A 13,143-nucleotide genomic window follows, 5' to 3' on the forward strand; every position below is an offset into this window, starting at 1 on the left:
CCCTCCTGAGAGATATGGCAAAATCTCTACTGCTTATTCTGGGTCTGTCCCAGTGTCTCAATCACCATGGCTCACCAGGGGAAGGAAGAGTTAAGAGAGTCCTGTGCTGAGAGCAGGGGGAGACTGCTGGGGATTGACTCTGAAGGGAGATGGCAGCCCTGCCTTTATGAGCCACATTTCTTGGAGCTGAAAGCCACCTCTCTCACATTCCTCACCACACCATGGTTGATTTTATCTTATCTTTCTCTTTTTAAGCCAAGAGAAGGCCTTTTCTTTATTTACCTATTTAATTTATTTATTTTTTAAGCTGGGGAGGGTGGGATTTACTTGTAAAGTCCGAGTGTGAGGAGAGGGTGGGCAGGGTTGGCAAGGGGAATATTTTCTTATATTTCACTGAGGAAATTAAGGAGGGAAGAAGGGGAGAGTCTTTGTGATGCCACCCCTTAGTCTTTGAGGTAAGGGAACTTCTTACTCTTTCCCTCTTCTCTTATTACAAGAACAAATAGGGAAAGAAAAAAGAAAAAAAAAATCAAACAAATTAACAGAGCGATCTGCAATCCAGAACACATGGCAGCTTGTCAGACACCTCTGACAGCGGCCACCAAGAAGGCGTTCCTTTCATTTGTAAATATTTCTTTTTTATTGCGTTTTTGTATAAATTGGTGTTTCTCTTCTCGTGAATATTCAGGTTGTGGGGTGGGAGGGAGGGGAAGTTTGTTTCTGTTTTGTTTGTTTTCTATGACTTTTCAGGCTGCGTTTTGGAAGCGGTTTACGCAGGTCGAGGCCGTATGAATGAGAAAAAAAAAAGAGAGAGAGAGAAAGAGAGAGAGAAACCCATGTGTGTTGTGTTCCCCTGAGGCCCCCTGTATTGCCCTGTCACCTTTATCTTCATGAATGGAAGACGCCGGAACGTCACTTCAAGCCTTGCCAGCAGGGTTTCATGTTTTGATGGGAACACCCCCAATTCCTTTTTGCATATAAACTCTCTGTACCAGCATCTCTCTGTGGAGCTTGGGCCTCAAGGCACTACACTGTCTTGATAGTAGTGGGGTGAACCATCAAGTTGGCCGCTCAGGTTGGACCATCACTTTGACATTAAGAGACTTCTCCAATGCTACTTTGGTTTAGAAATCCTGGACCTGGGAAAGCTTGTGCTAATTTCTGGTATTTCCTAAGGGCTTGGGGTGGGGGAGCTTGACAGCTGATGAGGGCAGCTAATCTCTTTGGTGGTTATCTCGGTACTTTTCCCTCCCTCCCCACCTGGAACAAGGAAACCTGAAGGGTGGCTCTGCAGGGAAATTAAGCTGAAAACAAACCAAAAAGAAGTTAATGGAACTTTTTTCAAATCTCTTCTTAAAGGTTCTGATTTTTGTGTTCCGGGTTGAAAGTTGGTTCGTATTTTCTCCGAACTGGTCTGTCCCTTGTTCCACTGATCGGCAAATGATAGTTTGCCAAAATCATTATCTAGTATTGATACTGTTGTAGCACTGTTAACACTCTGAGTGCTCTGCAAATATAACTGTGCCACAAACCACTCAAATGAATGCTCTAGGGCAACCAGAAAAGAAGAACTGGAAGTTCTGGACTGAACCACTGGTCTAACCACAGGAGTCTGGTATTTTGCCTTCTCCCACAGTAGATTAGGCCATGTGTCCATCAGGTTAATCCTTTCTCCTATAAGCGATCTTTTCTGGTTGTTTTGTTTATTTTAGTTCTGACAGGTCAACAAGTTTTGGGACAGAGATGAAGGGGAAGGGGGGGAGGAGGGAGGGTGTAATTCATAATCCAGAAAATAAATCAATGATGTTATTAAACTCTGATTATATATTTAGAATTTTAGATTTGGTGTATTTTCATTGTAAGTCTTCAAGTAAATCAAACAGGTAATATTAGCAGCAGGTGTTGTCTATACTAGGAAACGACCCATGTGCTGTGTATTACCAGGCCAGAAAAGAATGGAATTTCATACCAGAGCCTGACAAAACTCCATATCCCCTCCCTTGCCATTTCTCTCTCTCTACTGTCAGAACACCAGTATTTTCTGGGGCAGTGGCTGGGAACATTTCCCCTCTCTGAAGGTTTCTGCACACAAGAATACTGAGCAAAAGCTGTTGTGTCCTATACCGTTTGGTGACCTCTATTGAATATTTGCAGCCAACCTCCCAGGGAAGATTAGGTGCCTTTGGCAATGTTTCTGACATTTACCTCCTCACTTCTAGCCCCAGGCATGGCTCTCTGAGAGGTATTTTCATGAGCCATGTTCTTCTGAAGTGGTACTGGAATGTATGTACTCAGCTGAAGGAGGATGTGTATGAAGGAGACTGAAGAAGTATTCAGAAAATATCAAAATGTGCCATTCACAGTGGAAATCAACTGGCAGGTAGAACTTGCAGCCATGGATCTCCACATCATAAACATTGTTGGAGTATTCACACCAGCTTTTTACTGTAGTGCAACACAACACAGGCTGGTGTAGTAGTTCTTTGTCTCCCATCACGACTCCCAGTGAGGGTAATATCAGAACTTTCAATGTCACATCCTAAGTAGGAAAGAAAAGCTGCAGTCAGGACTTGTTGTCAGTTGAGACAATGAAGCACACCGGCCCCACCTCCTCAATAACAAAAAAAATCCCATTCTCTCTGAAATCCAGCATGCACTGTCAGAACTCTCCAGGCGAGAAACCCAGTGGGTTCAAAATGTTTAGCAATATGCAAGTATGAACTTTGCCTGTAGGAAATTGGTACTTCAGTTTCCAGCATATGGGGGGAGGAAGGTTCCTTTGTGATATCCTGAAGGATTTGGTGGAGGAGTTAAGAATTGCCAGGATGAGCCTCTTCTTCAGCAATACCTGCTGATGTTGAGCTCTTCACTTCAAAAAGACACTAGCATCCATCTTGAATAATGCCCCTTTGTATATTCAAATAGATTTTTCTCACAGCAAAATTGCCAGCAAAAGAGAGAGGGGGAGACAAAGAATGAATATGATGGTGGTGACAGGTCAGAGTGATCAGAGATACCTCAGGGATCTTTATAGGCAAGTATTTGCTTTAGAGCTTTCTATCAAATATGGCATATCCTCCCACCTACATTGCTTATCAACAGATGGAAGGAAGCCTGGGAACACAGCCAGTGATCAGACTTAGGCCTTTCACACATCTTCAACTTCAGTCAAGCAACCTTTGGTGAGCCCTTCCCATGGAGAAGGGTGGGAGGTTGCTCTTCCCCACGCATTTTTGGTTGCCAAAAAGAAAAGGAGAAGGGAAGGGGATAAATATCAGGGGTGCTGATGAAAGGACTTTGTGCTGACTCTCTTCACCCTTGCTTTAAGGAATTACACTTCACACTTCCTTCTCAATCCAAGCTGACAAAGGGTAGAGTCCAATTATGCTTCCTCTCTGTGGTATATGCCTGGCTCACCACAGGACCCTCTGTGAGCCATGTACGAGAAAGGAACCAATTTGCTGGCAACAAACGGGGACAGACTCCAAGCCACAATCTCCTACTGCACCCACTCTTCCCCATAAGTGCTTCCCTGCTGCTGAACACACCTGGCGTGTCCACCTGGAACACACCTACCATGCTGCTGGATGCTGCAGGGCACATTGAGATAGTAACTAGTGGGACCCAAATGTTGTCCCCACAAGGGCTTATTTTCAAATTGCAGCCAAATAGATTTCCAAGCCATAGACCCTCGCTGCATTCACCCACCTACACTTCCCTGTGGCTTCCTCTCTCCTCCCCCATCAAAGGCAAACTGGGGCGCTGAGTGTCTCACTGGCAATATGAATACTATTGCTTCATCTTCATCACAGGCTCTCTGGACCTGCCTGGAGCTGACTGCAGACAGACCTGGGTGTCTGCCACTAGAATGGCAACACAAAAAACATTTTGCAATTGGCTTTGAGTTCTTTCTCCATCTCTTGAGCATCCCCAAATTCCTCACCTAGCCATGCCATTTGAGTGAATTTTGGCACCCTTCTGTCATTGCTGACAACAAAACTGGCACAGCATAAATCTGCTTGTGTATAGAAAAAGACAGTGAAACCACATCACAGAGAGCAGGCCTCATGTCTGCAAATGCCAAGGGCACAGTCCCCTGGGTGCTGAGGTAAAAAAAGGATCTCTGTGATGTGTTAGCAGTTACAGATCTCTTAACCTGCTGGCCTTCTGCCATTAAAGGAACACAGCAACCACTGGTATACACTCCAACAGGTCAGAAAAAAATTTCATGCTGTGGAACAGAGGTTCCTCTGGGCACGCACACTCATGAGACATACTGGGGAAGTGAAACATACATGAACAAACCCAATACAGCAGGAAGCTGTGAGGGTTGAGTGACTACACACACACATAAACACACAACTTACACACACACACACACACACATAAACACACAACTCACACACAGTAGATTGCAGTACACTTAATGACTCTGCCCCACAATGCATTTTTGGCAAGTAGGAACAACGTGACCTTTCCTAATGTTCTGCTGGTAGTTATTTAATTTATGTATTCACTTTGTGACTTTTACATCATCTGCTTTCTTGACTGCAGCATTACTGTGTAAATACATGTGTATATATGTACAGAAACTAGCTCAAGCAATTATATTCAGGATGGGAAAAGGGTGGGTTTTATATCTGTACAGTATTTCCTTATTAAATAATGGCATGGGGGGGGTTGGGAAAGTTAACTTTTAAATTGTGGTTTTATTGGTCTGTGGTGTTTGAAGTTGTTTCAGTGGTTGCTTTTGCTGGTTCGGAAAGTTTATCTGGATGTTATATGTGTGTGCCAAGAAAGGGTCCCCAAACAGGGGAGGTTTGGGATTGGTGAGGGGTGGTGGGTAGCAGAGGGTGTTAATAATTTCCTGTAATAAAAGCCGTGTTGATTGCTAGGGACTGTTTCTGTGAGGCACAGGGCTGTTTCCTTTTCTATGTGCTTTGCTCTTTGATTACTTTCTCTTCCCTGGTCCCCATTGTCTTCTCCCTGGGATGTCAGCAGAGTACATTTGTTACTGTGGATTTCAGGGATCTCCCTATGGGCCTTCATCTCCTGACCAACTCTTCCATCTCCCTCTTTTTGTGGCCTTCCCAGTACCAGTGAGAGGGGAGATGGCATGGTCTCGTATCCTCTGTGTTGACCACTTCACTTCCTCTGCTCTTCTCTGTCCTTCCTCTTAGCAGAACCTCATTTTCAGGTGTTTTGATCTCTTCAGCAGCTTACTGTGTCATCTCCCTGGCCTCTTATCTGCTTTCCTATTTTACTCACACCTATTCTTCAATTTCATCTCTATGCCTCTTCCCTCAGAATGACTTATGTTGGCTGTTTGCCCACTCTCCTCTTATTACTGTCTTGTTGCTCTGTTGTCTTCATCAACCTGTGCAATGCTGTGTAGAAGATGAGTGAAGGGCAGGCCTCTACTACTTCTCTCCTGGAAAATTCTAGCCATGACCAGATTTTTAGAAGATGATATTTCGTAGCTATTTTTGACTTCTCTGTCACTTTCACTGAAGCGGTGTTCTGCTCTTGCCTTCTCAAGAAATAAGAAATAATCAGTATGGCAAATTTGCCCATGCAAGGGAGCAGTGAAGTTGTATTTTCTGAGAAAGCCCAGAGAAAGAACATAATTTCTGTCCTTGATGGTTGACTGGTGAATTTAGAGCAGGAGCGGATACAGCTTTTAACCACTCCAGGTTGATCCATATCAGGATCACTAGAGTTTCTTTGCTTTTACTCTATGTGAATAAAGCAAGGCTGCTGGAGAGAAGTATGCTATCTTTTAAAAGCACTTCCTTTAAGTCCTAGAGGCCATTGGCTTGTAAAGACCTATATTCTGCTGTGTTGCAAACCTAGGAGCGAGTGTCTGGTAGTATTTGCTCCCTTTCTGTCTCATAAGTTAATATAAGCTGGTACTTGGCACTATCTGCCTAGGGTTTGTGGTCTCATGTCATGGCAGTAAGGGAGGAGAGTGATAGGATAGTGAATAAGCCAATGCAAAACTGGTAGGGGCTCTGGGCAGATGCCAAAACACCTCCCTCCTTCCCTTTTTGACAATTTGCATTGTTCCTTAATGAACATCAACCCACCATCCTCAACGTCCATGTTACTGGTTGCTTATCCTTGAAAACACATGGATCTGCTGGCCACAGTCTGAGAAAGGGCCAGGCAGTCTCTCTGTGTGTAGTGTGTTGCCAAGTGCCATGGTCTCTGAGGTTTTGAGTTGTGCTGTATGAAATCATATGGGCAGTGCAGGGAGCAATGCAAAGGGTCAGCATGGCCAGAGGTTATTCAGAGCAGCAGTCTTCTCCCAGTTGCAGCTAACTCTTGTTCAACGTCATTGCAGACCTGTGTTTCTGATTTCTGGGTGAGAGAAACCACCACAGCCACATGGGAATGGAGCTCTGCTCACAAGGGTGAGCAGGGTAGTTATCCTTCTCATGTACCCTTGCTATGACATTGGCATTACTGTCCCAGCATGGTCCACAGTGGTCTGTGTACCTGTAAATACACGTCTGCAAATACCTGTCAGTCTGGGAGGAGGTGTATGTTTGTGCATTCGAATGACTCCTGGCAGAACTCCAAACATGCGTGGACTTGGAAATGCGGGCCCATTGAGTGCCAACCCACGATGTGGGTAGGTATCTCCTTGGGAGTACATCCCATCTATTAACTTATGACCAAAAGAGTGAGTTACTTTTCTGAGCAACACCACTTCCTTGCTGTGTTTCCTTTGCTTATTCTATGTGCCATAAGTATGACCTACTGGCAACATTTGTGGGGTGTCCAGAGAGAATGCATCCATTACATGAGACTTCTGTCTACGCCCTTGGACACTGACTGCTAAGTCCCATGTCAAGAGGAGAAAGATGATACCTGCCCCTGAACAGACAAAAATCAGTTGAGGGGATAAGATTAAAGTTTTGTGCTTTCTCCCTCTGCTTTCCTTCCAGACCTTGGAACCTGATTCATCTTCACAGGCAGCTAAACTCCTGTGAAATTCAAGGAGCTTTTGGAAAAGCTACTTAGGGGTTTAGATGCCTGGAATACTTTTTTTTGGATTCTCTTCCCTGTGTGAGCCTCTTCCTGCAGTGCATTTTGCCAGGATTCATCTCCCAGGAACTCACCATGCTTGAACACAGCTTAGAGGGGTTTCCTCTGCTTGGGATCACCATGTGTATGTTGCATGCCTGTTGCTACTTGTCTGTATTTCTTGCATGTGTCTACTTGTGGGGGGCAGGGGTGGGTTCATATTGGTATGTGTATTTATGCAGCCTGCACACATTTGTATGTGTGGTGCCATGGTGTGTGTGCTTAGGTGTTTGTATGCATGTGTTTGAACCAAGAGAAAATGTTGGAAGCCGTATGCTGCTAAAGCCAGGTGATGGGTACTTGCAGGTAACTTGGCAACCCTGTTGTTGCTTACCTGGCAGACCCAGGCACACCTGCTTTGTTTGGACTCTGGGGGACCAGCTCTGAATCAGGGCTGGGATGCAGACTCCTCCTGTAGAGGGTTTGAATATAGCACCATTTGAATATAGAAATCCATTCCATGTGTTCATTCACTTCTGTGGTAAATCCGCTGTGCCACATTTCCAAACCATTGTGCCACACTCATTACCTACTTTGGCCTTAACTGATAGGTGGAGCAGGAAGACAATCACACACTGACCAGTAAGGTCTTTTGGGAGAGATCTGGTCAATCTGATCTGTGACTGAAACAAGACTTCCTTGCTATTCATTTTGCTGCCTCCTAGGGCAATGCGAGCACAGAAATTCCACTTGCAAGAAATCTTGTCCTTTCTTGCTCTTGTGTCAGTTAGACACAGGAAAAAGCTGAGCTGAGGTGGATTGATCTCCCATTCCCTCTATTTGAAAGGACATCACTATTGCTGCTTGGGGCTGGTTAGGGAGCTTGCAAATTCCACACTCTGGAGGGATTCGGTTTCCTCAGAGGGAACCCTGAAAAGGGGGGGTGGGAGGGAGTGACCTTTCTGCAGCCGTTCTTCATCCCATTCATTTCCAGGAGAGATTGCAACACTGCTAGCACCAGAGAGGATGACCTGCTGGGAGGGCCCTACAGTGCCAGTTGGCACAGCATTTTAACTGGCCAAACTGCTGAACAAGACACTGCTCTCCTCTGTCAGCAGCCAGAAAAGACAATCAGAACCTGATGAAGAGATACCATGATTAGTCAGATGGAGAAGGAGCAACATTTGGGGGCTAGGGCCCTCATCATCTACACTGTATTAAGTCTGCTTAACCAGCCCTTTATTGCCGGTGTCACCGGGTCTCTTTGATAGTTTCTTTTTCTTTATATGTAGACTCATTCTATCAGACAACATCTGTCCACCTGCTCTGCTTTCTTCCATGTCCAGCCACTCTTTCCTCTCCATCAAATTGTATCCTGTGCTCTGCCAGGCTTGTCTTTTATGGAAGAGAAGATGTATGTGTGTGAGTGCTTGTACGTGTGTGTGTATTAAGTATTATTACTACTACCAACATGCTATACACCTAAAAGCTCCTATCAAGCTGGAGCCTTCAAGAGGTGCTGTAGGAAATGACCTTCCCGCTGGACAGCAGTCAGTGTGGAGGTTAGCACAAAAAGCTGCTAGCTTTGGACGCTTCTTTGCCTGTCTGGTTGCTTTTCCTATCTTTGGAACAGGCTGTCTCTCACCTGTGATCAGAAACACAGTAAACTGCTCTTTTTAGCTTTGCGTTTTCAAAATTTCTAACACAGGGGGAAAAGATTGTTGTTTAGCTGTTGATTTATTTTGTATGTTTGCTGTTTGTTTGTTTGTTTACACAGTCCTTTTAGTGGGCGCAGGGAGGTGTTTTCAGCAATACAACTTTCTGAGACCTCAGTTCTGTGCAGTTATTTTTTGTATGGTTCAGCTGTATTTGGGGTCTTTCCTTTGTACATGTTTTTCTGGAACGGCAGGGCTGTCTTGAAACGTCTCTTTGCCAGTGACCAAAGCATCATCTGTAATTGGAGGTGAAAACTGGTTTAAAGCGGAGGCAGCAGCCTTTTGGGAAGTAGCTTTTCACTGACTTCCCTATGGAGTCCCAGAAGGCAAAATATTTAATTGTTGCACAGGTGGGTTTTGGAGGTTTTTTTTGGTTTGGGTTTTTTTGGCTTCTCCCTCTCTTTTTCTTTTTTTTTTTTTTAATTTTTCTCTATTTTTCCCTTAAAAAACATTTAAACGTTTCTCCAGTGAGCTTTGGCCGTTGAACCAAAAGCTGCTGCAAGGCAGGGAGGCTGTCTGAACTCCAGGTCCTGTCCTTCTGAAGCCATGCAGGATTGCCTGGGCGAGGATGGAGAAAGGCTTTTTTTTGGCAGTTTCCATGGCCATTCCTGGGACAAGAACCCTGTGGCTGCTGAGGGGCCTGACCCAAAGGGAATGAGCACCCACAGAAGATCATCCTCTGGTATGTGCAGGTTGTGGGTCAGACTGGAGAACAGGCAGGGGAAATGGCTCACTGGCCCCTGCACAATCCTTCCTATGCTGGAGCAGGAGCCAGGCATGTAGGTCTGCAGCAGAGACAAATGAATGATCGTAAGTGGGCCAGAGGGGCTCAGCCTTGCCTCTCCTGAGCTATTTGCAAGTGGTTAGGAACAACCCTCAATCTAGACAACGTCATTCAAGACTGAGCAGAGTCTCACAAACTGTGAAGCAGGGATTAAAGGTGGTGCATGGGTATCTGGCCAGCTCTCAATATCATGACACCTAAGGGAAAGCCCAGCACCTTCATCCTTTGGTACTTGGAAGTGGCTGAGAACGGTAGTGGAGAACTGTTGTGTCTGCTAGGGTTGGGGCAGGTAGCGTCTCTAGACCTGGTGCAGGTCAGCTTCAGCTGTATTTGCTTTCTAACTAATATACATTTACTTTGGAGAACACATTTGATAAGCTCAGTCTGTCGACCAAAAGAAAAAGAAATATGTCTAGTCTAAGTCTTCTACTGCCCAACACTGCTACCTCCTCTTCTCTTGAGCTGTTGGTGTCTTGCGGTGAAGCCGGCCACACATCAGGCTGTTGAACACAGCAGATATATCCGCTTCTGAGACCATCTTTGCCTAAATTTTGCCTCCTCTTCATACCCTTTATGCATGCAAGTGTGTGTGCACATGCACACACACACACACACACACACACACACACACGTACCACATAAAAACACACACACACACACACACACACACATGCCCACCTCCAGCCACTCTGCTGGTGAAAATCAGAGCCACAGAGACATGAGTGCCAAATGACTTTTTATTTCTCAAGTAAATGATATAAAAAGTTTTGTTATTTTTCTTTTTTTTTTTACATATGCAAATGTAAAAGGGAACCGACAGTGAATTGGTGGTGGTGAGAGGAAATGGGATGTTTTGTAACCCTAGCTGCAGTAAAAAAAAAGAAATGAAAATCCATTAAAAATATTTAAAAAACACAAAAAGAAAAAAAAAAAAAACTTGAACTATTTTGGAAATATTGTGAATAATTTTTTGATATAAAAACTAATTTTTATGTAGCATGAAAACCACCAAAATAAAATGATCAAGAATAAAAGCTGTGCAGAGGGTGTTTTTGTTTAGTTATTGAGGGGGAAGAAAGAAGAGAAAAGCAGTGGCGTATGAGAGAGGGATGCTTCTGTCATGGCTTTTACTGTGTGTTTCTCAACATATAATATTTTTATTCAGTTTTGGTAAGTGGACTTTTGTGATTATGTAAAACAAAAGAAAAAAGGAAAAACTCATTTTATATGAAAAGATAATTTTTATCTATGATTTCTGGGAAGAAAACCTTGAAAACAAAACCAGAATGAATCCCAAGGACTCAAAAAACCAAAAGGCAAATTGAAAATGGCCATGATCTGCTTTTGAATGTTAGCAGTGATCACGATTTTTTTCTTTTTGATTTATGATTGTTGAGTAGTTGAGGTATCAATACTGAGGAGGCAGGTATAATGGAGGTAAGACAATAACAAAGGACTGACAAAATTCTGGGGTTTTGTTATGTAAGGCACAGGAGTTAAACCAGGGTCTCTTGACATTTCCTTCTGGAGTAAGGGAACAAGGTAGTGTCCTTTTGCAGGATATATTGGTGCCATTCTTCATTCCTTAAAAGAAAAAATTAACACTCTCCCTCACCAGGTTTCTTAAAGGAAGGAGACTGCCTCTCCCAATTCCAGACAAAACAGTATGTCATATCAGTGCTCCAGACTCTCTCAGAAGTGATGGTGGTGGTTCTCTACTCCACTGAAAGCAGTGATGTGTCAGTGCTCTTTATCTCCTTTGGGGTCTCTGACTCTAGGTGCTGGAGCACTGCATTGCCTTTGAGGAGGTGCTAGCACCCATCCCACCCTGCTGTGGATCAAGGTGGATCGTCAGCGCATGCTGTGGATCTTTCTTGCTCAGAGGACAGGAGATGCTGGTTTCTGGACTCTTCCAGGGAGGTTGGTAGGTTGCTCAGTTCATTTTGCCTTGAAACTATTTCACATGCCTGCATATGAATTTCAGCTTCCCTCCCTCGTGCTCCCATTTCCCACACAATCATTTAAACACTACCCCATCAGCTAGCAGGGGACCTTCTCTGCTACTCCTGTCCTTTTTGTCTTGGTGTCTTCTACACTGTAGGCTGAAAGGGAGTAGGCAAATAGCACACCATATAGCTTAAAATATGTGTTTGGCACCGAGAAAGAAGGACAAAAACCAGTGAGGACTCAATATCAACCTAGACTACACCTCTAGCAGTGTGCAGAAAAAGAATCCCAGATAAAAATCAAGTCAAGATACAGTGGACAGGGAGGACCTGGAGGCAATGGTGGTGTAGACTAACTTGACTGGTAGGTTCTTGAATTCTGAGCCCCAGATATAGGTGTGAAAGGGAATCTGTGGAAACATTACCTCTTGGTGGAGGAAAGAGAGGGAGAGTCCTTTTAGCATAAAAGAGGCCAAATCCTGAAGCAACTTCTTGGCCTATCTGGGTCTGAGTTAGCCTGTGTCTGGGGCTTTGGCCATGTGCTATGCTATCTGTAAGTTCTGCCAGGGGCCATTCTACTCCAGCCTCTATGCTCACTCACCTTCCCTTCCCCAGAGTGAAGCAACAGGCTCAACTCTCCTCTTAGACCCAGAGGGCCTATTGATGAAGTAGAACATCTTGCATTTTGCTCAACTTATTTCTACACCAAACTGCTCAGATCTCAGGTCTTTCAAAGTAGACATTCAACCAGGCCAGAGGGAGGACAGTAGTCCTTCCAGTACATACGTACAGCAAAGGCAGGAGTCTGGAGGTTTTGAGCACACAAATCCTAGATACTCTTCTTGAAAGATCTCTGTGCCTTTGTTAATGTGAGTGCTGCTGGGTTTGTTTGCCCTCAACAATTCTGTGTGGTCACAGAATCACAGAATATTCTGAGTTGGAAGGGACCCACAAGAATGTTCAAGTCCAACTCTTCAGTGAGTGGCCCCTCCAGGGATTGAACCCACATCCTGGGCATTATTAGCACCAGGCTCTAACCAACTCAGCTAAACTCAGGGTCCATCAGGAAGCCAAGACTGTCAATGAAGAACAGCTATTCAATGTGGCTTTTTGACATTTTGAACATGGGGCTAGGATTGTAGTTATAGAAAAGGCATCTGCAAAGATGTATATCCCATATCTGGGGAATATTAGCTCATGTTCTTTATTTATTGGAGCAATTTCAGGGCTTCTCTTTGGCCTTTCACATGTAAGGACTTTTACATGTGATAAAGACACTTCCACAGGCTCTTGTCCTTTCCTGCACACAGATACTCCTTTTTCAGCTTTGGACACTGAACCTTGATGTTCTAAGATACAGGTGAAAGCATCCTATTTGGAATGAAAAAGAGCTAGTAGTAATGAACCAACCACTTCTCCTAGCTTTGCAGCTTCACTCTGCTTAGGGACTAACTGTTCAGATGTTCTTCTTCCTCAAGTCACAGCTCTCTGTGCTGCAGCAGCAAGCCAGTTTGCTGTCCCTGCTGACCTTCCTCATTCTACATGCAGGGAGTAAGGGCTTCATGGACACTTTATTATCTGAGGCATTAGATTAAAATTGGAGAAGCATGACGCTTTGGACCTGTCTCTGTGGCTCTTTGATTAGTTATCCTTGCTGAGGAGGCAAGAC

Source organism: Pipra filicauda, unplaced genomic scaffold (assembly GCF_003945595.2).
Source record: "Pipra filicauda isolate LSUMZ 115617 unplaced genomic scaffold, ASM394559v2 scaffold95_size2449627_pilon, whole genome shotgun sequence".
Classification (NCBI taxonomy): domain Eukaryota; kingdom Metazoa; phylum Chordata; class Aves; order Passeriformes; family Pipridae; genus Pipra; species Pipra filicauda.